We start from the raw sequence: 26,760 nt of genomic DNA, 5'->3' as shown, positions 1-26,760 counted from the left end.
ACATTTCTGGGTGGCCTCTAATTAAGGACAGCTTCAATCTTACTTGGATCTACCTTAATGCCCTCTTCTGATACTACATGCCCCAAGAAAGATTTCTCCTTCAGCCAAAATTCACACTTCGACAATTTGGCATATAGTTGTTTCTCCCTCAAAGTCTGCAGTACAATCCGCAGATGTCTATCATGCTCTTCTGCATTCCTCGAATAGACCAATACATCATCTATGAAGACCACAACAAACTGGTCGAGGTATGGTCTGAAGATAGTGTTCATCAGATCCATAAAAGTAGCCGGAGCATTGGTTAACCTAAATGGAATAACCAAAAACTCATAATGGCCATAGCGGGTTCTGAAGGCAGTTTTAGGAATACTCTGCTCTTGTACTTTCAGCTGATAATAACCTGATCTCAGGTCAATTTTGGAGAACACAGCTGCACCCATCAACTGATCAAACAAGTCATCAATGCGGGGCAATGGATATCTATTCTTTATTGTCACCTTATTCAACTGCCGATAATCAATACACAAGCGGAGAGTGCCATCTTTCTTCTTCACAAATAACACTGGCGCTCCCCAAGGTGACACACTAGGGCGGATAAAGCCCTTGTCAAGCAATTCTTGCAACTGCACTTTCAACTCTTTCAATTCTGCAGGTGCCATTCTATATGGCGTTATGGAGATTGGTTCCACACTAGGCATAACATCAATCTCAAACTGCACCTCTCTTTCTGGAGGTAATCCTGGTAATTCATCAGGAAACACATCCGAAAAGTCACATACAGTAGGGATGTCCCTTAGTGCTAGACTCCCCACTTGGGTGTCTATCACATGTGCCAAGTATGCTTCACACCCCTTTTTGATCATCCTTCTGGCTAGTGCAACCGAAATGATGTTTGATGGCAGTAAATGCCTCTCCCCATGTATCACCATATCACTATACAAAGGGAGACCAAAAGTGACTGTCTTCAGTCTACAGTCAATCATGGCGTGATGCCTGGCTAACCAATCCATGCCCAAGATGATATCATACTCTCTGAAGGGCATTTCAATCAAGTCTGACAAGAAAACATGTCCTTGGATCACTAAAGGACAGTCCCTATAAATTCTGTTGACCCGGACCTCTTGTCCTAACGGACTAGTTACTAGCCTTCAAAACCCATTTGCACACATGGAACAGCAGGTGAACTGACTATGCTAGCACTAACATATGAATGGGTTGAACCCGGATCAAACAAAACAAATACATCTTGCTCAAAGATAGAGAATGTATCGGCTACAACATCAGAAGTCTTAGCCTCTTCTTGCTGTCTCATTGAATAAACCCTGACTGAAGCACTCCCTTGTCTTTGACTAATCGCCCTGCTCGATCTGAGCAGTGCCTCTACCTCTGCCTCTTCCTCTGCCAACTGACTGTGAACCTCTGGGAGTAGGACTTTGAATAGATCCCTTGGCAGTAATAGGAGCTGGACCATATCTCGAAGACGGAGCACTAGTGCAGTCTCTTGCTAAATGACCCTTGCCTCCGCAGTTAAAGCAGGCTCCAGTGGCCCAATAGCATTCCCCCCCATGAATCTTGCCACAAGTCTCACAGGGGCGAGTAGAATGTGAACCCCTGCTCGACTGCTGACTAGACCGAGGGGGTCTCTGTCCGGAAAATCTGCCCCTACCAAATCTTCCACCTCGACCCCTGCTGGGTCCACTAAATTTCTTTCTCTTTCCAGAGGTAGCACCAGAACTCTGTTCAACTGATTTTTCCCCCTTGTTTTTCTGATTTCTCAGCTTTTTCTGATTTTTCTTTCACTGGGGTTCCTTCTGATTCAATTCTCTCTAGTTCAAGTGCTTGAGACATAAGCTCTGAGAAGTTGCTGTGTCAAAATCCCACAACTTGCATAATACTGGGCTTCAAACCCGTATCAAATCTCTTGCACCTTGCCTTGCTGGTAGTAAGGAGAGTCCCAGCATAATGACGTAAGCGGGAGAACTGCCTCTCATACTCTATCACTGATCTATTTCCTTGTTTCAAAGTAAAAAATTCTTACAGTTTCTGGTCAACATATGCATCTGGGATGTATTTCTGTCTGAACTCTCTGATGAAGTCATCCCAGGTCAGCACTGGTGGTTCAACCAAGTTGTCGGGGATGGTCTTCCACCAATCATACGCATCCCCTTGCAGTAGCGACACAGAATACTCAAACTTTAGTTCATCTTGGCAATGCAGCTTCTTAAATACTCTATCCATTCTTTCGAGCCATTGCTCTGCCTCTAAAGGGTCCACTGTACCCTTAAATTCTGCAGCCCCATACTTCAATAACTTATCATACTGTCTTGCTAGAGGCAGTGGTTGTGCCACAGGTGGTTGGGGTAGAGCTTGAATAGGCATACCCCCAGCCATTTTTTGAAACATCGCAGCCATCTATCAGGCAAATTGTGCAGGAATCATGCATTTATGGGGTGTCACGACCCACTAACATTCGATAAAGCTAGGACTTCCCCTTGTGCCTCAGCTTCAACAAACTGCTCAACTTAGCGATCCCCTTCTTCAATTTCAATCTGAAGTTAGGGTATCTCCTGAATAAATAACACATGGAGATTTCCCCCCGTTAGTTCATATTCATGATGTAATGCACTGTATGTAACAATTATGGACATTGACCAGTTGTACTTAACAAAGAAAAGACACAAATTCATAGGTTAAAACATACTTCAAAAATTTGCTCTGATTGTAACACCCCTATGTTCGGTAGTGCGTTCTACTGTTCCAATGACCAGTGTTATCCGGACAGCTAGAATTCCTAGAACTACACTTTGATATGAGTGAGGAGACATAAAATAATGAAATACAAGAAAATAAAATACAAGAAAAACAAAGGAAAAATAATAGCAAAGAAATGTAACTAAGTTAAGTGAGCCGAGAACCCTAGCAATGGGTGACCGCACCGGGAAGTCACGGCATAGACCGTTGACTAACCCTGGACTGCGGGGAATCTTGAAAATTATTTTTAGGACTTAAAGAGACATCAATTGAAGTATAAACACCATTAGAAATATCAAACAAAAATTAATTAATTAGTACAAAGAAAAGTGAAAAATCGAAAAACGAACAAAATCCGGTGTTACCGAAAAATCGAGAATGCAACCCGAACAGGGGCATTGTGGTCATTTGACACCCCGAGTTGTCTTTTGACCTAAATGTCCATTAAAAATAAATAATATTACATATGGAAAATATAATGAAAAATTAATTTAGTGGTACCTAATGTAAATAGCAAAAATGGGGTTCAAATTGGGTAATTAACATTTAAAACATATAATATAGTTAAATTAGGGTGAGTGGAGCACTATGGATTAAAATATTTACTAAGTGGGCAGATGTATACCCATTATACTTCATCTTAAACCTTTCAAAAGCACCATTGTCGAAATGAAAAGCTTCCAAAATCCTCTATGACCGCATTGTTGAAAGCTTCCTAATCTCCTCCATTTTCACCTCCAAACACCAAAGTTTCTTCACTAATCTTAATCCCCACCTCACGAGGAAGAAGTAGATACTAAAATCAAGGGAGTTTGGTGAAGATTTAACAAGCCTCAACAATAGGTAAGTGTTTAAATTGATTTATTTCTTAAGTAAAGTTTATGGGAAGCTTGAGATCATTGAATTGATGAAGAAATTTTGAGATTTTGGTGAATTGTTATTATGCACTAGTTTAGGCAGCCATGGCAATTTAAGAACTTGAATTATTTTCACATGCATTTGATGGGTATTAGTGTTGATTAAAGTAAATCAAATTTAGTAGGTTAATTATTGATGTATGTTAAATTGAACACTTGAATTGGAATTTTTTGTTGAATTTGGAATTGTATGTGTGATTGTCTAAATGGACAGCCATGGGATTGTACACTAAATGAAATATTATTACATGTATTGTGGAGAATTAACTTTGACTAATGTGATTCAAAGTTTTGGTAAGTTAACTTCATGTATATGGAATGGTGACCAAGTGAAAAATTTGAGTTTGAAGGCAATTATGAAGGTATACCATTGCGGCAGTTTGTTAACTCTTGAAGAATGCTGGAATTCATGCTTGGTTTATGGAATAATAATGTTGAATTGTGATAGTGGTTATGGTAGTTTGAGTGTATGTATGATGGTGTGAGGTTGGACATGTAAAAGTGTTATGGTTAGGTGATTGAATTGTTGTAAATTGGGTTTGAAAAATTCTGTACTAAATGGTGCACATTGAATGTAATTGTAAGCTGCCAAAATGACCTATAATATGTTGTGAATTATGTTTAGGTTATGGTACAACCAGAATTGGCATGAATATTGAGTTTGGTAAGTGTTAAAAGTGATCCTTGATGTGTATGAAAGAAATGCAATAAGGCAGTTTGTGTTTTGGGCCTAGAACTTTAAGTGTGTGGCTCCAACTGGTATGAAACCAATTGGAGGTGAAACTAGGCATAAAATGTGCCAACTTTCATGAAGGAAGCATGCCAAAATTCTGCTTGTAAAGTAACTTGAAAAATGACCAAATCCGGATTAGTGCAATTAAGGCCTGAAAATTTACCATTTGGGCAGCAGTTAGTGTTTAGACCATAACTCACTCAAAACAAGTCCAATTTACCTGAAAATTTGACCATGAATAGTTAAGACCCATATCTACAAGTCTTATTAAGACACCAAAACCCAGAAATGACCATAAGCAAGTCAAACAGCTTGCACAAGTTCGGGTCCAAAAATTGGCCGAACCAAAAATGACCTAAAATGACCTAAAGTGACCAATTTTGATGCATTTTGACCAGCAATAGTAAAATGACCATAACTTGGTCTACATAACTCAGAATGACCTAAAATTTTGCCCCGCGTGCAATAAGACATAGATCTACAAGTTTATAGTTTTGACCGAAACTCGAAAACAGAGGGAACTAGGTCATCCGGCTAGGTCAAACTAGTATCCCAGAATCCAGCAAATTGCAAGAAAATGCAATATACAAGGAAATGAATTTGGTAACATGTACCAACCCTAAAAGACTATTGAATGTGACAAATTAGTAACATTAAAACCTAATTTACCTAGAATGCATTGAGGGTTGACATATTAAGTTGACTAAGCAAATAGTAGAATTCAGTGAATTAATTATCAAGCATTATCGTTAGAGACAGTTTAAATGAGTACTGAAACACCTCAAATTGTGTTTCTCAGTTAGTAAAGACTCAGGAAAAGGGAAGGAAATACTGAGTCAAGGCCAGGAGACAGTTTTCAGAGGTTTGTGCACAACAGCTAATTCTTTTGAATTTTTCAATTGAAATGAATTATGACTATTTGTACATTATTGTTTTAAATTGTGGAAATGTGTTTGAATGAATATTTATTGCTTGAAAAGCATTGTAAATGGTTTGAAACTGTGAAAAATTGTTTGAATGATATTGATGGATACTTATTGATTGAAAATCATTGGAACTGATTTGAAACCACAGCTATCATGTATATTGATTGTATTCCTCGCTAGCTTGTCTAGTGGGACGAATTGAATTCCCTCTCTGGCTAAGTGTTGAGGTGTGTGCTTATTGAGGACGAATAGAATGAGTACTCATATTTTTGCTAGCTAGCTATGTTATTCCTCATTAGCCATCGGCTTCTGGGACGAATTGAATACCTAATTAGCAATCGACTTTTGGAACAAATTGAACTTTGGAACATGATTAAGCTGTGTGTGATTTATTGATATGTATTTTAAGATTGTGAAATGGAGTTTAAATTCTTATTGACATTCACTGTCTTTTGAATTTAACTATGTTTTGATTTCTGAGATTTATTGTGATATTGTAAAATAGAGTTTAAATTCCTTATGACATTTATTGTCTTGAATCTAACTATGGCTTTATGTATCCACTATTTATATGATTTATGAATTATGATTTAAAGTTGTATTTGGTAAATGTTATGCACCACTGAGACATTGTCTCAGCGATAGCTTTTCATTGCTGTCGCAGGTAGACAGATGGATAGGGCAGTAGACTAGGCTGCTAGAGCATTCAGTAAGAGAGCATTGGGTATATTGAGTATACTCCATTTTGCATTTTGTATTGTAATATATATTCACTATATGTATATTTTGTTCTTGGTTTGAGCAGTTATAAAATAAAATTGTATCTTGAAGTTTTAAAATAAATTATGAGTTATTTTGACTTTTAAAATTTGTACTGTATCTCTTTAATCTCAGTCTTTGAAAAATTATTGTGAAATTGAGTTGAGGAAAATATTGTGTTATTTAACTGATGGAGTTGAGATTGAGAAATATATTGAAGTGTTTTTTTTACAGGTTTCCTGAAGAACTGTTTTATCCAAAATACAGATGGCACTCTGCCAAAAATTTTACAAAAATTCCTAATAATTCAAATGTGTTAGTTCTATCACTTTAGTTCAAAAAGTTTTTAACACCTATAAATAGTGCTCACCACTGTAAAAAAAAGTAAGTAAAGTTTTAAAATTCCTTGTAGTGTATTTAATGGGTTATCAGTAGACGAAGTTGGCATTAGGTATACTACGGGATCATGTTATGCCTTACAGAGGGGTAGGGTGTGACACTAATACCACTAAAACATGTCACACCTTACCCCTCCGTAAGGCATAACATGATCCCGTAGAATACCTATTGAACTATCGAACTTCACCTACCGATAACTCATTAAGTATCCTACAAGGGATTTTAAAACAATTTTCTTATTTTTGATAAGTGGTGAGCATTTTCTAATAAGTATTTAAACATTTAGTTAAAATTTAAAACTAGTTAATATTTTTGGTCCATTTTAGTTTTTTCGCAAATTTTATAAAATTTTTGACAGAGTTCCCTCTGTATTTTGAGAAAACAGTTCTTCAAATACCTGTAAAAAGCACTTCTAAAAATTTTTCCCCAACAACTACTTCAATTTCACAATCAAACTCAATCCATTTCAACAACTCCACAATCATTTCAATCAATTTCTCAAGTTCAAAATTCAATAATCCTCAAAATACTAACAATAACTTTCATTCAAATTAAATAAAATAGTTCCACTCATATTTCATTAGAGACAAAACAATTTATATATATATATATATCATTACAAAATTTACATCAAAGGAAATTCAAACTAAATTTTTTATTGCAAACTTTGTACAAGCTGCTCAAGACCCATTTACATGTCCATACTTTTATATGCAATACATACATCAAAAGAAATATTTACAATTAGGGTATAAATTATACCCGATGACTTTAAGCTGATAGCTCCTCACACCTCAACAGCTCAGTCTGCTGCTCCTCTAGTCTCTGTATCTACGACAGCAATAGAAGTTATCGCTGAGTACTAGGACTCAGTGGTGCACAACATACTAAAATAATCTTTATGCAAAACTTAAATCACATTTATTCAAAAAAATTGACTAAACATGAGCATTAAACACAAAACATGAATTATGAGATTTTAATGCAAACCAAGTTTATTTCAAAGTATCAAAACACATTTCATAAAACCCACAATTAGATCATGCCATTCGAAACAAATAAAATCTCAATAGCTAGAGGCTAAAGAGAAATCACATCATAAGGCTAGCTAGCTCAAATATATGGATATCCATTCACATCCTCTTCTACTGGCACACCTCAACACTTCTCCAGAGAAAGAATCAAAATTCGAAACTAATTACCTCCACTAGTCATGCTAGTGAGGTGTTCAAATATATGGTCAGGACACTGTGGTTTCAAAACTTATCTTAACAATTTGCTAAACATTGTCATTTCAAATATACATAATAACTTTCAACAATTTAGATCAAACATCATAAGAATGCGATAATCAAATATTTCACATTATTCAAAACAGTATGCAAAAGATGATCATAAAAAGTATACGTTGTGCACAAACCTCAAGTGAGTCGCCTCGTGGCCTCGACTCGGTTCCTTGGGTTCTTTCCCGGTATCCTTTCCAACTGAAATACATAATTTTACAATGTTTTAGCACTAGAACTTAACATAAACCTAAAATAAATTTAGCTTCACTTTTGCCTAGCTCTAACGTGCTAAATTCGACGTTCTCAAAATTTTTGTGTTTCGAGTTACTATTCACTATACTATTCAAGTTAAATAGTTGACTTTCTAAGGCTTAATAGGTATGGGAACTCCAACTTCACTCACATACTACATTTTGGTCACTAAACTTGTTGGTTTTGGTCTTTTTCTCAAAACTTTGGTCTTTTAGGCAAAATTGCCAAATATTCAGTTTTGGTGTCCCTAGTTGTATTGTTTCATTGGTCAGTTTACTGTTGGAATTTGGCAAAACATTCTTCATATAAAATGTTCCCTATTGTCTTAAGTTTATTCTCCTCTTTGAATCACCCCAATTGGAGTTTTGTAGCTCAAGTTATAAGCAAATTATGTTTACTGTTCATGCTACAGAATTTGGTTCTGCAGATTTGTTGATCCAAATTTGTTCTGTAATTTAATCAAGTTAAGTCCATAATTTGGTCTAACTTTCATCATATGAAATGTTTTACTATGTCTTAGGTTTCCATCAGTTCAAGAATCACCTAAATCGGAGTTTTCTAGAGAGAGTTATAGCCATCAAAACTTTACTGTTCAAATGGCAAATCTGCAGTCTGCAGATTTAGTGACCCAACTTTGCTCAGAAATTTGATTTGGTTAATGGCATAATTTGAGTTTGTGTTCCTCATGAAAGTTTTATATCTATATCTCATCTAATCACTGGTAAAATTTCAGGTCATTTTGACTTTCCTAGCTCGAGTTATGACCAAATGAACCAATACTGTTCATTTGGTCAGTTTGTGCAGAGGCAGCCTGCAATTTTTCAACTTTGATCAATTTGTTCACTAGGTTTTAGTCACTTTTTGAGCATGCTTCCTAAATGAAAATTGTGTCATTTAGTGCCTATTTTCATCCCCAATTGGTCCCATATCCATTGGATTTGTAAAATTTCATTTTTGATCCTCAAAGGAAATTTTGGTCATGTTGCCAGCACATGACCTTATCCAATCCGAATTGGCTTTTAATTCTAACACTTCTAACACGCCTCATTTGGTCACAAATGACTATTTTTCACTTCACATTAGGTCAAAGACACAATTTACGAATTTCTCCAAATTTTTTGCCTCAAAACCCTAGTTTTCAAACCCTAACCACACTAATTCATTGTAATTAACTAATTCAAAGCATATAAACACAATCTTTCAACTCATTCAAGCATTTTAACATGTTTAACTCAATCAAACTCATGCAAATCACTCTCCCCTTCCTGCTGGATGAATTTCAGTTTAGTCCCTCCCACATAATTTTTTTTTTTTTGAGTTTATTTACAAGTAATTCAAGCTAAAAACACAACAATTAATCTCAAACTTTCAATTTGATGTGCTTACCTCAACTTTGATATCCAATCTTCAATTTTTCTCCTCTTTTCTTCTTTCTTTCTTGTTAAATTTCTTTCTCAAGGGAAGGGAATAAGGTTTTATCCAGTGATTATGGAAGAAGTTGGGATTTGGTAAGGGTTTCAAAGCTTGAAGACAAGCTTAAATGGAGGTTTAACTTTGGAGATATGAGAGAGAGGGAAAGTGACGTTTTAAAGAAGAAGACTTTGTGTTTTATTTTTTTTTTCTTTTCTTTCTTTATGTCTTTTGTCTTATGGAAGACCCAAAAATCCATTTAATCAAATTATTAATTATGGGATTTATGGCATCATGCATGACGTCATGCATGATGTCATTTCCCTACACCTTTTTCATTTTCCTTCTTTTTTTTTCTTTTTTTTTGTTAGTTCTTTAATTTAATTTTCGATTCCAAAATTTTCTTTTCTCCAATTTTATTTGACAGTTAGGTCAGGAGTCAGCTTTCGGGGTCAATTGACCAAATTGTCCCTCGCCGGTTCATCCCAGTTTGCAATTAATTCCATATTTCTTTCGGCTCCCTGAACTAATTATTTGACTGGCTTAACAGTTCTTTTTCGTGATTTTCTCTTTTCCACTGTGTTTATAAGGGTCCTATGGACCGCGGCGTCACATTTTACTGTTTTAAATTTGAGTTTAAAATGACTTCGCAGTCGTTCCCAAGAAAGTCACCCATCGTTGTGACTCTCGGCTCGTTTAACTTCTTATGTTCTATTTTTCTCGTTTATACTTAACTAATTGGACATTACTAATTATTTGTGCTTATGGCTTCTCTAGTTGTCTTAAGTATGGTTCTAATCCCCTTAATTGTCCAGACCGACACTGGTCACCAAAATAGTGAAATATACCAGGCTATGGGGTGTTACACAAAATCTAGGTATACATGGACCTTAGCAAAAATATACTACTGAGGTGACTCCCACACTATGCAGAACTGATAAAAATCTCTACCTGGACACTACTACTGCTGCTGCTGGTCTCCAGTACCTACGTGATGGAAAGACTAGCGCGTTAAGCATAACACTTAGTGGTTCATAAATTAAAGTAAAAATAACTAAATAATTAAAGAAAATTATTCCCTGCAAAATTTCATAAAGAAGTATAGATTTCATGAATTTTAAGTTATTTACATGTTTACTGAACTTTGGGAGCAAATAAGTTTATTAGGATCTTCTCTACTCATTTATTCTATATTCAGTCTTATTAAATTCATATCAATGCTCAAGTAATCTATAACAGACTATAAAGAGTGGATATACGGGAGTATACTAGTTAGAAATCTATTTGTCTATCATGTATACATCAGTTATGTCAGGCACAAGGCCAGTGGGCAGGCATAAAGCTAGAAATCAGATCAGGCACAATGGCCAACGAACTGGTATAAGGCCAGAGGAATAACCATATCAAATATATATTGTCTATCAATGATCATTCATGTGGGCAGTACTACAATCTGTAGTCCCTAATTGGTATACAAATTGATCCAAGCTATATACATAGGTCTAGGTATACTTTGGGCAAATTAGTGTTATTAAGTACTTATGGACTTATTATGTCATGTTATGCACTATTAGTGCTATATAGCAATTTCATGTCATTTGCAATGGAAAAATAGGTTCCAATCTCACTTTCATGTAACTTATCTATTTGGCAAACCATTTAGGTAATTTACATATCATGTATCAAATAATTCCTTGAACCTTTCTTTAGGTCCAGATTCTGTCCCCTATTTGTCTAGCAATTTGGCTAAGATGTAGGGTTTGTTTGACTACACTTCCTTCATGGAAGTTGTTCCTCTATGTCTTATCTTTGTTTTCCTTTTTGAATCATGTTATTTGGAGTTTTAGAACTCAAGTTATGGTCAATTATCCAGGACTGGTTCATTGACCCTTTATGGTTATAGAACCAAGCAGATTCTGGAGTCAAATTTTGTCTAGTAATTTGGGCATATTACGGTCATTTTTAGGCCTAATGTCCTTTACATGAGTTGTTACCCTATGTCTTAGGGTCACTTAGATTTAAGAATCACAAAGTTTCAGGTTATTTTGCGTGAGTTATGGCTAATTAATTGAGCTAGACTCATGAACCCTATGCCTTCAGGATTTCAGGTTCAGGTCAGTGTTTTTGATTTCTAATTTAGGGTCCTTACACTCACAATTTGAGGAAAGTTCCTAAATCAAAGTTGGAGTCCTATTTCTTAGGTTTTCAGAATAGTTTGGCTCATCCCAATTGGAGTTTCCTAGTGGGAGATATGATCTAAATACTATTATGGGGTCAAGTGGTTATTTAGTTCAATTTCAGGATTTGGGATACTGAATTATTCTAACAATTTGGCCAAGTTCCATTAGGTTCTGGGTTTTGATCAAAACAATAAAATTGTAGTTCTAAGTCTTATAGAGATTTTGACTTTAGTTTCACTATATTTGTAGTTTTGTGGACCAAGTTATAGCATTTTTACCAAAACTAGTCAGGTAGGTCAAAGTCTAGAATTTCAGGGTAGTTTTGGTTTTGGTCAGAATTTTTGACCTAAATTGTTCTAGCAAATTGGTTGGTTTAGAGGCAAAATTAATCTTTGTGTTCCCATGAAAAATGTGCTCCTATGTCTAACCTTTCCAATGCTTCAAAAATCAGGTCATTCTGACCTTCCTAGAGTGAGTTATGCCATTTGAACATTTATTGTTCATATGGTCATTTTTCCAGGTCCAGCATATAGTTATCCGGATTTAATCCAATTTTAGGTCATATTAGGTTCAATTTCTAGGCAGAATCTCTACATAAAAGATGTGGCTTTAGTTTCATCTCCAATCAGCCGCACACCAATTGGAGAAACGTAGCTTTACTTATGCTCATTTAAACACACTGGACTCATGGGTCCAGAATTCCCTGCACAGAAATTCAACATTTCCAATCATAATTCCTCCCAACACTCAAACTTCAATCACATTCATTACACTTAAAACAGTCAATAATCAACCTCAACAATATCAATTTCAATCCACAACACAAAATCCCCAAATTTAGGTCAAAACCCTAACTTCTAAATTCTCAACTCATGCACTCATCACATGCAACTTCTAATACATGTATACTCATTAATCACTATCATTCATCAAACTCCCATCTTTCTCATGGCTGCAGAAATTTAGGGTTTTCATTTATTCATTGTATTCTTTTAATTTCCTATACTTCCTACTCCTTTTTACATGCTTATCATAATTTAAAAATAGGTAAAGGGATTCTTGAACTAACCTCACTTGTGTCCAATCTTGACTTGTTAAACTTCAAGTTTCTCTTCAATTTTTGGCTGCCAATAGCTTTCCCAAGGTGTAGGAGCAAATTTTAGTGAAGGGACTTAGGAGTTTTGGGGTGATTTAACATGAGAAACAAGCTTTAAAGCTTAAAAATGGTGGAAGAACTCTAACAACGTGGTTCGGCTATGGAGGCTTCAAGGAATAAGATGATGAGTTTTTAGTTCATTAAATTAATTTGCCTCTATTTATATATGTTTTTCTAATTTCAATTGGTCAAAATTTTAATTAAGTCATCTTTGTGTCATGCTTATGCAATAAATGTTATTTAAATTTCATTTCCTTTTTTTCTCATTTTCTCTACTCATTTCCATTTAAATTTTTTTCAATATTTCTTCATATTTTATTAAATTAATCTCAATTAATTAAATTGATATTTTGGTCAAAAGTCAACTCTTCATGTAAAATAACCAAAATGCCCTTCGTTGTGTTCATCGGGTTATAATTATCTTTAGTGATTGACACGAATTTTTCTTGTATTTTCTTGGCATTTTTATTGTCATCTAAACCTCATAAATCCCCCAATTAAGTCCCAAATATTTATCTCAGAGGGTTCCCCATGAGTCTGGAGTTGGCAACTGTCTTCACAATCGCTTCCCATTAGGGTTACCCATCACCGAGACCTCGGCTCCTTTAACCTATTAGCATTTCATTTCTTTTATTTTTGCTTAATTTTACTTGGTGTTTATTCAATCAATTTATGTCTCCTCATCATAGTTTAAGTGTAGTTCTAGACATCTTAACTGTCCGAAAAGACATTAGTCATCAGAATATTAGAATGTACGGACTACCTAAAGTGAGGGCGTTACATTTCATTTCATTGACATTTTCATTTTCATTAATCCCTCAATTAAGTCCTCAATAAATTTCCCATAGGTTTTCCCATGAGTTTGGGGTGGCAACTGAACTTTTAGTTACTTCCCAGTAAGGTTACCCATCACCAGGACCTCCTGCTCATTTAACCGATTTGCACTTTGCTTCTTTTATTTTCCTTTAATTTTACTTGATCTTTATTCAATTAATTTATGACTCCTCACTCTAGTTTAAGTGTAGTTTCAGACATCCTGGCTATCCAAATAAACATTAGTCATCGAAATAGTAGAATGTATAGAACTACCTAAAGTGAGGGCGTTACAGGTGAAGGTTTATGCCATCCATTAGAGGGATGAGGCTAATGTGTCAGATGCAGTTGTTGGTATATTTTCTCTCTTTAACTTAGATGCAATTGTGCTACTTGATCCTAGATCCACACATTCATATGTTAGTGTTGCATTGACTTGTCATGCTAACATGGAGCCAATCCGCATGAGTTATGATGTGCTTGTTTCTAGTGCTATAGGGCAAGAGGTTGTAGTTAATATGATATTTTGATATTGTCCTCTAGTCATCCAAGGGGTAGAGTTTCCTACTGATTTGATTGAAATGTCATTCCAAGATTATGATTGTAACACCCTCACTTTAAGTAGTCCATACATTCTACTATTCTAGTGATTAATATCTATCCGGATAGCTAAAATGTCTGGAACTATATTTAAACTAGAGCGAGGAGTCATAAATAACTTAAATAATGACAAGAAAAATTTAGAAAAAAATTTAAGAAATGAAATGCAAGGAGGTTAAATGAGCCGGAGCTATAGCAATGGGTAACCCTAGCGGAAAGTGACTGTGAAAACACCTAGCAACCCTATACTCATGGGGAACCCTATGAAATAATTTTTGGGACTTAAGTGAAGGATTTTTTTAGGCTTAGATAACAATAAAATGTTAAGAAAATACTTCAAAAATTATGTAAATCGGTACAGACAATTTTAGCTCATTAAACAAAACGAAGGTCATTTTGATCATTTCACCTTCAGAGATAATTTTTTACCAACTTGTCCATTTAAGTAAGTGGGATTTATGTCATAAAATATGAATAAATATTGATAAAAATTTAATTAGAAATGAGTACGGAAAAGAGGAAAAGAAAAAAAATAAATGAAATTTAAATCCTAATTATGACATAATAATGATGCCATTAAAAATGACTAACCAATTAACATAAGACAGCCACTTACAAAAAGCATAAAAGAAGTAAATAAAACAAAAATTCACTTATCTTCTTTCATTTATCCCAAGTTGGCCGAACCATATCCCAAACCTTCTTCCTTTATTATTGAGCTCCTCTAGCTCATAAAACCTTAAATTATCACCAAATTTTCCTTAAGTCCCAATACTAAAAATTATCTTAGAGCCTTGCTAAGGTGATTGGCTGCCAAGAAAGTGAAGGAAAATTGAAGTTTGGCTAAGAGAAAATTCTACCCTCCTAAGGTTAGTGCTAAATTCTTACTTCTTCCTCTTCTAATGATGAAAATAAAGTGAATTACACTAGAATTACATGATAAACGATGAAATTGATGGATATATGTTAGACTAAGAATCCGACCAGCTTGCGTAGGAGTAGGATTTGAAGTGTTTTACTGCAAATAAAATTGATAACTTGCTTGAGTATGATGATAAGTATGGTTAGCATGTTTAATTGGTATGTGTTGTATTAATCTTGAATTTGGAGCTAGGGTTTTGAGGAGAAAATTTGGGATTTGTTAAATTGTTGCTGAATTGATGCTGTTGAGATCAATTATGGACTATTAGAAGTGCATGGAATGTGATTTGAGGTTAGTAGTAGTGTGGAATGGTGATATTAGGAGTATTGTGTTTAAGCAGGAATTTCTTGACCTTGAGTCCACTGTGGTTTTTAGGCCATAAGTAGAGTTGTGTTACTCCAATTGGTGTGAGGCCAATTGGAGATAAAACCTAAAACAATTTGCCACATTTTCATGCAAAGAACCTGCCCAGAAACTGAACCTAAAATGACCAAAAATTGGCTTAAATCTGGGTAACTATATGCTGGACCTGGAAAAATGACCATATGAACAATAAATGTTCAAATGGCCATAACTCACTCTAGGAAGGTCAGAATGACTTGATTTTTGAACCATTGGAAAGCTTAGACATAGGAGAACATTTCCTATGCGGAACATAGAGCCCAGTTGTAACATCCTCACTTACGTAATCGGTACGTTCTACTGTATTGATGACTGATGTTTATCCAAACAGCTAAAAGGACAGGCGGCTAGAGTACAGACAACCACAATATAGACAGTAGGAATATAGGCAGCCAAAAAGTCTAGAATTACATTTAGGTGATAGTGAGGAGACATAAAATGATGGAATACAAGGTAAGAAAATACAAGAAAAATTAAGAGAAAATAAAAGAGGCGAAGTGCAAATAGGTTAAACGAGCCAGAACCATAGCAATGGGTGACCGCACCGGGAAGTTACGGCGAGGACCACTGACTAGTCCTGGACTGCGGGGAACACTAGGAAATAATTTTGGGACGTAATTAAAGGTCTACTAAGTTGTAATTGATATTGGAAATGTCAAAGAAAATTTAGGAAGTCAGTATAAATGAAAATGAAAATTTAAAGAATCGGCGGTACAAGAAGTAAATCGGTAGTACTGAAAAATTCAAAATACAATCCAAAGAGGGGTATTTTGGTCATTTGGCACCTAGAATTGACTTTTGACCTAAATGTCCATTAAAAATAAGTAGTATTAAATTTTGGAAATCCCATAAAAAATAAAATTAAAAATAGAGTGTAATTAAAAGAGAAATAGGGGATTAATTTGCAAATAGAGAAACTTAGATTATAATAATAATAAAAAATTAACTCAGTGGAAGATTAGTGGAGTATAAAAGGGAATAGCACTCTCCACTAACTATTTCATTTCTTCAACCTTCCTTTCCCATGACCGATTTGAAGTTCTAAAGGTTCCTCCATGGACGTCCATGAAGCAAGCTTCATCAACCCATGATCAAGCCATTTTTTCCTCTAAGTTTCTTCACTAATGTTGTTCTACACATCACGGGTAACACATAGGGAGCAAAAAGGGAAACATTTGATGAATTTTGATCAAGCTCCATAAAAGGTTAGTGCTAGTTTTCCTTACCCCACTTAATTAAACTTTGTATTAAGCATGAATTGAGTTAATTTATGGACAAATTTGAAGATTTGGATGGGCAATTGGTGGGCTTAAATTTCAGCAGCCATAGTGATTAAAGGGATTTGATTTGTTTTCACATGAATTTGATAGGAATTGATGTTGATTAAAGTAATTAAAAGTTCTAGTAAGTTAATTGTAGGTGTATGTTGAGGTTAAGTAATTGAATTGGAATTTGATTTTGAATTGGCAATTTTTTGTGTAATTACTTAAAGTGGGCCGCCATGGAATTGCATGGTTAATGAACAATTCTTACATGTATTGTTGGGAATTAATATTGATTAAGGTGATTTAATGTACTAGTAAGTTAACTTCACGTGTATGTGATGATTAAGCATTTGAAATTTGAGTTGAAGCAATTGTAGAATGCTTGTGCATTTTAGGGCAATTTGGCAGCTTTGTGACTTCTTGAAGAATGCTTGAATTCATGAAGTTGTTTGATGAATTGTGGTATTAAGGATGGATGAATGTGTATGTAATTTAGTAGTGGAAGTTGTATGTAATATTTAGGAGTATTTATGTGTATACATGGTTAGTATTGGACTTTGTGAATTAGAATTATAATTGGTGTATTAAAGGTATTTATATTATGCCCAAATTGACTATAATGTAAAGTGATTGATGAATATGGTAATATACAAAATTAGAATTAGGTATGGAAAGTAAGCTAGAACAAGTTGAATGTGCATTTGGATGGGTGTTTGAGGAAAATGTAAAGGGCAGTTTGAAATTGAGCCTATAACCCTAAATGTGTGACCCCAATTGGCATGAGGCCAATTGAAGGTGAAAATAGGTACAAAATGTGCCAACTTTCATGTTGGAAGCATAGCTAAATTCTGTTCGGAAAGTGACACTAAAACTGACCTAATCCGAATTTGCAACCTTGCAAACCTAAAAATGGACCATTTGAATAGTGATTACGTAATTAGCCATAACTCCTTGTAGAAAGGTCCAAATGACCTGAAATTTATACCATTGGAAAGTTTAGACATAGGGCTACAATTTTAGTAGAGACTACCAAGCCCAGAAATGACCTTAAGCAAGTCAAATTGCTTGCATAAGTTAGGTTACAAAACCTGTCAGAATTAGAAATGACCTAAACTTACCTAAGTTTGCAATTTAAGTACAATCTGTCTAGCATTAGTAAGATGACCATAACTTAGTCTAGTAAACTCCAAATAACCTAAAATTTGTGGCAAAAGTTTAATAAGACATAGATTTACAAGTCTGTAATTTTGATTAGCAATCTAATTTGTAACAATTAAGAATGTAAATACTGTGATGAAAAGTCAACAATTTAAGTTGACTATTGATTGACTAGTTTTCAATAAAAATTAATACACATAAATGTATATACTAAAAAAATTAATATATGCCCTAGTATCCTAGTTTGATTGGTTTGGATAGCTTGGCATGCCATTAGGGTCCTGTTAGCAATACTGCATATCTGTGGCTTTACGCCTATCTGTGATTTAATAGCCTTTTTGGCTAATCTGATTTCTAATGTTTGCTTGGCCTTGTGCCTTATGATTTATATGGCTTATTAACCATAACTATATTTATGTGGACTATTAGCCATACCTGCACACCGGGAGACACTTTGTGACTGATAGTGTGAAGGCCCGAGGTACTTGATACTCAGTGCCTATATTGCTTGTTATCCGTTCCGGTTAGCAGTCTAGGTCACTTGGGGCAATAAAATTACATCTAAATAAATAATTACTAAACAAAGACATAAAAAGTAATAAATGCATAACTTAATTATAAATTACCAAAATACTAGTCTGTAAGGTGAATTAGTATTCAGAGTACTAGAAATATCATACTAAATTAAGTTAATTTCCTAAGTATCCAAATTATGATTTATTTCTTTATTCATTTGTATATATTATTTCTCTATTGTATTATTGCACTACTAACTAGAAATGCTTAGTGCGATGGAATTGCTTCCTCACGCTAGTACTGAAGGTAAAACTAGTAGACTGTCGACTAAGAATTTTGGAGTTCAGATCTACAGAAGTGTCAGAAGAGTACAAGGTTGTCACCTCCTCAGCAATGCATGTAGATAGGGCTCATTTTATACATGTTATGTATATTATTCATTCCTAGCACATTGTAAATTATTTGTATATCCTATACAAAATAAACTCATGTAATTAACCTGCGAATTATGGAAGCTACTGAAAGCAAGTATTTTAATATGTGAATTGAATTTGAGTTATAATGAGTTTGTACTTGTGAATATTGAGATATTGATAACCTGATGAGGTTTCTGAGAAATCTGGATACTGTATTGAGATACATTTTGTTTGAAAATTTTTTAGACTATTGAGTTTGAGTTGTTGAGTATATTGAGAACTGTTTTTGGCAGGTTCAAAAGAACTGTTAGTCCAAATTACAGCCGGCACTCTATCGGATTTTTGTTAAAATTTTCGGACTTTTTAAATTGTTCAGATTTTTAATAGAAAACAAAAATAGCCTAAACCTAAGATAAAGTTTTTGAACAAGTATACTAAGAACTGTAATGAAATCAGATAAGATCAGGTGCTCCAGCACTCCGTATGGCACGCCTTGCTCGGCTACACTGTAGACAGGCAAGGGGTGTTACATTTAGTGGTGTCAGAGCACGGTTTAGGTGTTCCTAGGCACAAATAAGTAGGAAAAAACTAGTGTGCATACATGCATTGCATTCATAAGAGTCGAGGTTGACACTAACGCAGATCTATTTACTTTTGATTATTCAAGGTTAAGATATGGACTCAGAGTCGTAGAGGGTTTAAGAGAAAGAAGTAGAAAACCGTAATCAGGCTGGAAGAGATATGGGAAGAAGGAAAGAACCTACTATGTTAGTGCAAGAGGTGCCTGCATAACCGCAACCATTAACTGAGAAGATTGTAGTGGATTTTAATAAGATTGTAACCATAGTGGAATGAAATCCACTTAAGAATGTTAAGTTGAGTGAAATAGTAAAAGTAAGTCAGCTCTAAGAAGTGAAATCGAGAAGGATAAGATGTTAGAAAACCTAGTCCATGAGGTTATAACGTAGTGACTATGTAATGTTCTCAATGTTTGTATTGTAAGCTGTAGATTACAGTACCAACATGGGATTATTATGTAGAGCTACATAATTCCTCATGGTACAATAAAATAAAAATATTTGTAAGTAATTTATAATTTGATATAGTTACGCCAGAATAAAGTACTATTATGGGAAATAAATGAGAAAATTCTAGTTAAAAATTTAAAACTTTAGAACTAGCCTATCCAAAGACTACACTTGTAAGGTAGCCAGAGTCAGTGACGTGGTTACATTAATGTGAACTATCCGTACCACAGTAATTGCTATAAGCTTAGAGATATCAGTACGACTTTTCATCCTCAGACGGATGGATAGTCGAGATGAGTAATGCAGCTAAATTCTGAAACTCATTGAGTTCCTATAAATAATGAAATGAAATGATAATAATAACCTATAATATGTGATAAGTCCTCGAGAATATACTGAGAACTTGTGTCTTTGAATCTGAGGGGAGATGGGACAGATACCTCCCACTAACATAATTTGTATACAATAATAAGTGTCAAGCTAGCATACAAATGGCACCCTATGAAACACTATAAGGGAAAAAGTGCGGAACACTAGTACTTTAAACTGAGTTTGGTAAAGATATCTAGACATTGATATAGAGTCTTATAATTATTTTGATATTTTTATCAGAAAAGAATGATTTAGGTATTTGAAAATATATTTAGAAGTTGTAGTGCTACTCCCTCTGGAAGCAAGAATAGATACCTTCCATTAATGGAGTTTGTGTATAGTGACATTTATTAAATAGCATGATGATATCAAGATATAAGTTTTGTATGAGATAAATGTAGAATACCTAGACAAAGGGTAATTTAACAGAGTTGGAATTGGTAAAAGAAACTAAAGGACCAGTAAGGATTCTAGCATGTGAAATCAAAGAACTAATGAATAAGAGAATTTCATGAATAGAGATACTAGAGGCAAAGAAAACAATGATGGGAAAGTGAATAAAATTATGAGATAATGATATTTTTAGTTCTTTGAATCCGATGAATTTCGAGGACGAAATTCATTTTTAGAGGGGAAGAGTTGTAACATCCTCACTTACATAGTTGGTACATTCTACTGTACTAACGGCTGATGTCTGTCCGAACAGCCAAAAGACAAGCAGTCAAAGTATAGACAACCAGAATGTGGACAGTCGAAATACAGAGAGCCAAAAATTCTAGAATTACATTTTGATGATAGTGAGGAGACATAAAATGATGGAATACAAGGTAATAAAATACAAGAAAAATTAAGAGAAAATAAAAGAGGTTAAGTGCAAATAGGTTAAACGATCTGAAACCGTAGCAATGGGTGACCGTACCGGGAAGTTACGGCGAGGACCGCTGACTAGCCCTAGAAAGCAGGAAACACTGGGAAATAATTTCGGGACTTAATTAAAGGTCTACTAAGGTATAATTGACATTGGAAATGTCAAAGAAAATTCAGTAAGTCAGTATGAATGAAAATGAAAATTTAAGGAATCGGTGGTACAAGGAGTAAATCGGTATACAATCCGAAGAGGGGCATTTTGGTTATTTGATACCTAGAATTGACTTTTGACCTAAATGTCCTTTAAAAATAAGCAGTATTAAATTTTGGAAATCCCATGAAAAATGAAATTAAAAATGGAGTGCAATTAAAAGAGAAATGGGAGATTAATTTGTAAATAGAGAAACTTATATTATAATAATAATTAAAAATTAACTTAGTAGAAGATTAGTGGAGTATAAAAGGGACTTAATGGACATCACTCTCCACTAATTGTTTCATTTCTTCAACCTTCTTCTCCCATGGCCGATTTGAAGTTCTCAAGGTTCCTCCATGGACGTCCATGAACCAAACTTCATCAACCCATGATCAAGCCATTTTTCCTCGAAGTTTCTATTATAAAGTTATTCTACACATCATGGACAACATGTAAGGAGCAAAAAGGGAAGCATTTGATGAAGTTTGATCAAGCTCCACAATAGGTTAGTGCTAGTTTTCCTTACCCCACTTAATTAAACTTTGTATTAAGCATGAATTGAGTTGATTTATGGAGGAATTTGAAGATTTGGATGGGTAATTGGTGGGCTTAAATTTCTGCAGCCATGGTGATTAAAGGGATTTTATTTGTTTTCACATGAATTTGATGGGAATTGATGTTGATTGAAGTAATTAAAAGTTCTAATAAGTTATTTATAGATGTATGTTGAGGTTGAGTAATTGAATTGGAATTTGATTTTGAATTTGGAATTTTTAGTGTAATTACTTAAAGTGAGCAGCCATGGAATTGCATGGTTAATGAACTATTCTTACATGTATTGTTGGGAATTAATGTTGATTAAGGTGATTTAATGTACCAGTAAGTTAACTTCATGTGTATGTGATGAATGAGCATTTGAAATTTGAGTTGAAGCAATTGTAGAAGGCTTATGCATTTTGGGGCAATTTGGCAGCTTTATGTCTTCTTGAACAATGCTTGAATTCATGAAGTTGTTTGATGAATTGTGGTATTAAGGATGGATGAATGTGTGTGTAATTTAGTAGTGAAAGTTGTATGTAATATTTAGGAGTATTTATGTGTATACATGGTTAGTATTGGACTTTGTGAATTAGAATTATAATTGGTGTATTAAAAGTATTTGTATTCTACCCAAATTGACTATAATGTAAAGTGATTAATGAATATGGTAATATACAAAATTAGAATTAGGTATGGAAAGTAAGCTAGAACAAGTTGAATGTGCATTTGGATGGGTGTTTGAGGAAAATGTAAAGGGCAGTATGAAATTGAGCCTATAACCCTAAATATGTGACTCCAATTGGCATGAGGCCAATTGAAGGTGAAACTAGGTACAAAATGTGCCAACTTTCATGTAGGAAGCATACCTAAATTTTGTCCAAAAAGTGACACTAAAATTGACCTAATCCGGATTTGCAACCTTGCAAACTTGAAAACTAACCATTTGAATAGTGATTACGTAATTAGCCATGACTCCTTGTAGAAAGGTCCAAATAACCTAAAGTTTATACTGTTGGAAAGTTTAGACATAGGGCTACAACTTTGGTAGAGACTACCAAGCCTAGAAATGACCTTAAGCAAGTCAAATTGCTTGCACAAATTCAGTTACAAAACCTGTTAGAATTGGAAATGACCTAAAAGTGACCTAAGTTTGCAATTTAAGTGCAATCTGTCCAACATTATTAAGATGACCATAACTTGGTCTAGTAAACTCCAAATGACCTAAAAGTTGTGGCAAAATTTTAATAAGACATAGATCTATAAGTTTGTAATTTTGACCAGAACCCAGAAATCGAGGGAACTAGGTCATCCGGCTAGGTCAAAACAGTATACTAAAATCCGACAATTTGCAATAAAATGCAATACACTTGGGAATGAATTTGGCAACTAATGCCAACCTGTATTAAGTGAAAAATGTGACATATTGGTAACATTAAAATTAGTTTACCAATCCTGCATGAGAAGTCAACAATGTGAGTTGATTAGCAATCTGATTTGTAGCAATTAAGAATGTGAATACTGTGATGAAAAGTCAACAATTTAAGTAGACTATTGAATTAACTAGTGTTCAATAAAAATTAATACACAGAAATATATATACTAAAAAAATTAATATATGCCCTAGTATCCTAGTTTGATTGGTTTGGATAGTTTGGCATATCATTAGGGTCCTGTTAGCAGTACTGTATATCTGTGGCTTTACGCCTATCTGTGATTTAGGCTTATTATGCCTACCTGTGATTTAATAGCCTTTTTAGCTAATCTGATTTCTGATGTTTGCTTGGCCTTGTGCCTTATGATTTATATGGATTATTAGCCACACTTGTATTTATATGGCCTGTTAGCCATACCTGCGCACTGGGAGACACTTTGTGACTGATGGTGTGAACGCCTGAGGTACTTGATACCCAGTGCCTATATTATCCGTTATCCATTCTGGTCAGCAGTCTAGGTCACTTAGGGCAATAAAATTACATCTAAATAAATAATTACTAAATAAAGACATAAAAAGTAATAAATGCATAACTTGATTATAAATACCAAAATACCAGTCTGTAAGGTGTATCAGTATTCGAAGTACTAGAAATATCATACCAAATTAAGTTAATTTCCTGAGTATCCGAATTATGATTTATTTCTTTATTCATTTGTATATATTATTTCTCTATTATATTATTGCACCACTAAGCAGAAATGCTTAGCATGATGGAATTGCTTCCTCGCGCTGGTACTTAAGGTAAAACAAGTAGATTGTCTACTGAGATTTTTGGAGTTGAAATCTGCAGAAGTGTCAGAAGAGTACAAGGTTGTCACCTCCTTAGCAATGCATGTAGATAGGGCTTATTTTATACATGTTATGTATATTGTTCATTCCTAGCACATTGTAAATTATTTGTATATCCTGTACAAAATAAACTCATATAATTAACCTGTGAATTATGGAAACTATTGAAAGCAAGTATTTTAATACGTGAATTGAATTTGAGTTATAATGAGTTTGTACTTGTGAATATTGAGATATTGATAACTTGATGAGGTTTCTGAGAAATCTAGATATTGTATTGAGATACATTATGTTTAAAAATTTTTGAGACTATTGAGTTTGATTTGTTGAGTATATTGAGAACTGTTTTTGGCAGGTTTAGAAGAACTGTTAGTCCAAATTACAGCCGGCACTCTGCCGGATTTTTGTTAAAATTTTCAGACTTTTTAAATTGATCAGTTTTTTAATAAAAAACAAAAATTGCCTAAACCTGAGATAAAGTTTTTGAATAAGTATATTAAAAACTGTAATGAAATCAGATAAGATCAGGTGCTCCGGCACTCCATATGGCACGCCTTGCTCGGTTACACTGTAGACGGGTAAGGGGTGTTACATTTAGTGGTATCAGAGCACGGTTTAGGCATTCTTAGGCACAGATATGTAGAAAGAACTAGTGTGCATACATACATTGCATTTGTAAGAGTCGAGGTGACACTAACGCATATTTGTTTACTTTTGATTATTCAAGGTTAAGATATAGACTCAGAGTCGCAGAGGGTATGAGAGAAAGAAGTAGAAAATCGTAATCAGGCTAGAAGAGATATGGGAAGCAGAAGAGAACCTGCTACGTTAGTGCAAGAGGTGCCTACACAACCCCAACCATTAACTGATAAGATTAGAGTAGATTTTAATAAGATCGTAACCATAGTGGAATGAAAGCCACTTAAGAATGTTGAGTTGAGGGAAATAGTAAAAGTAAGTCAGCTCTTATAAGTAAAATCAAGAAGGATAAGATGTTAGAAAACCTAGTCCATGAGGTTATAACGTAGTGATTATTTAATGTTCTCGATGTTTGTATTGTAAGCTGCAGATTACAGTACCGACATGGGATTATTGTGTAGAGTATGTGCTTCCTCGTGGTACAATAAAATAAGAATATTTGTAAGTAATCTATAATTTGAAATAGTTACGCCCAAATAGAGTACTATTACGGGAAATAAATGTGAAAATTCTAGTTAGAAATTTAAAACTTCAGAACTAACCTATCGAAAGACTACACTTGTAAGGTAGCTAGAGTCAGTGACTCGGTTACATTAATGTGAACTATCTGTACCACAGTAATTGCTATAAGCTTAGAGATATCAGTACGACTTATCATCCTCAGATTAGAAATTAGAAATTAGACAAATAAGTGAGAAAGACCTAAAATGAACTAGATTAGTTGCTAAAAATTTAATTGTTATGAAATGATCCAAAACATATAGAAAATGTTAAGTAAAGTAATAAAAGACTAATAAAATAAGTACATCTTAAATAATTATTACAAATACATCTTCTATAATAATATGAACACAAATTCAATATTTATATTTATTTTGTATATTATATATGATTATTGTAACTTATGAAATAAGCGCTTCTAGAGAGCAACATAAATGATGAAAGATATTCAGTATTGAAAATTCCATATGAAACCAGTAAAATTCTTGAGTATATAAAATATGCTCCAATTCTATCTTTATTTATATACATTATTTCCTTGTTATATTATTGCACCACTAAGCAGAAATGCTTAGCGCAATGGATTATTTCCTCGCGTAGGTACTGAAGATAAGCCCAGTGCACATCAGACTAGGATTTTGGAGATCAGATCTACAGTGTCACATTTTGTCACCTCCTCAGCAATGCATGTAAATAGGGCCCATTTAGGACATATTAATGTACTTTGTACATTGTAAATGTTCATTATGTTATAATGTAAATTATGAGCACATGTAATTAAATTTGTATATGATGTAAATTATAACTTTTGTAATCGATTGTATCTCAATGTAAATTTATGAAATTTGAGAATTTTTTTTATTATATGAATTGATTATGAATAGACTGTAAAAATTTGATATTGATGAATGATATGTGATTTCTATATAAATGATTATGGAATAAAATTATGATGTTAACATATTTGAGATAATCTTAAAATATGAGATTATATTTAGGATTTTATTTTCGAACAGGTAAATAGTAAAACACACCAAACGGTAATAAAATAGGGAAAACTCAGTCAGTTTCTTCTCAGAATATAATTGATTTTAAAAAATAATGAGTTTAAAATAAATTGTAGGAATTAAGTAAGATAAGATATGGTGCTGCGGCACCGAATGTGGCACGCCTTGCTCAGCTACACTGTAGACTAGGTTAGGGGTGTTACAATGATGTGATCATTGGAATGGACTGGCTGCATAGACATCATGTACTAGTAGATTGTAGATTGAAGCAGGTGACCATTAAAACCCCAGAATATGCCCATGTTGTGGTTCAAGGTCAGAGGCATAACATGTCATCTAATGTAATCCCCACAGCTAAGGCTAGACGGATGATGAGAAGTGGATGTATGGCTTACTTGGCTCATA

This window comes from Hevea brasiliensis, chromosome 7 (assembly GCF_030052815.1).
Source record: "Hevea brasiliensis isolate MT/VB/25A 57/8 chromosome 7, ASM3005281v1, whole genome shotgun sequence".
NCBI classification, from domain to species: domain Eukaryota; kingdom Viridiplantae; phylum Streptophyta; class Magnoliopsida; order Malpighiales; family Euphorbiaceae; genus Hevea; species Hevea brasiliensis.
This window is presented reverse-complemented; position numbering follows the sequence as displayed.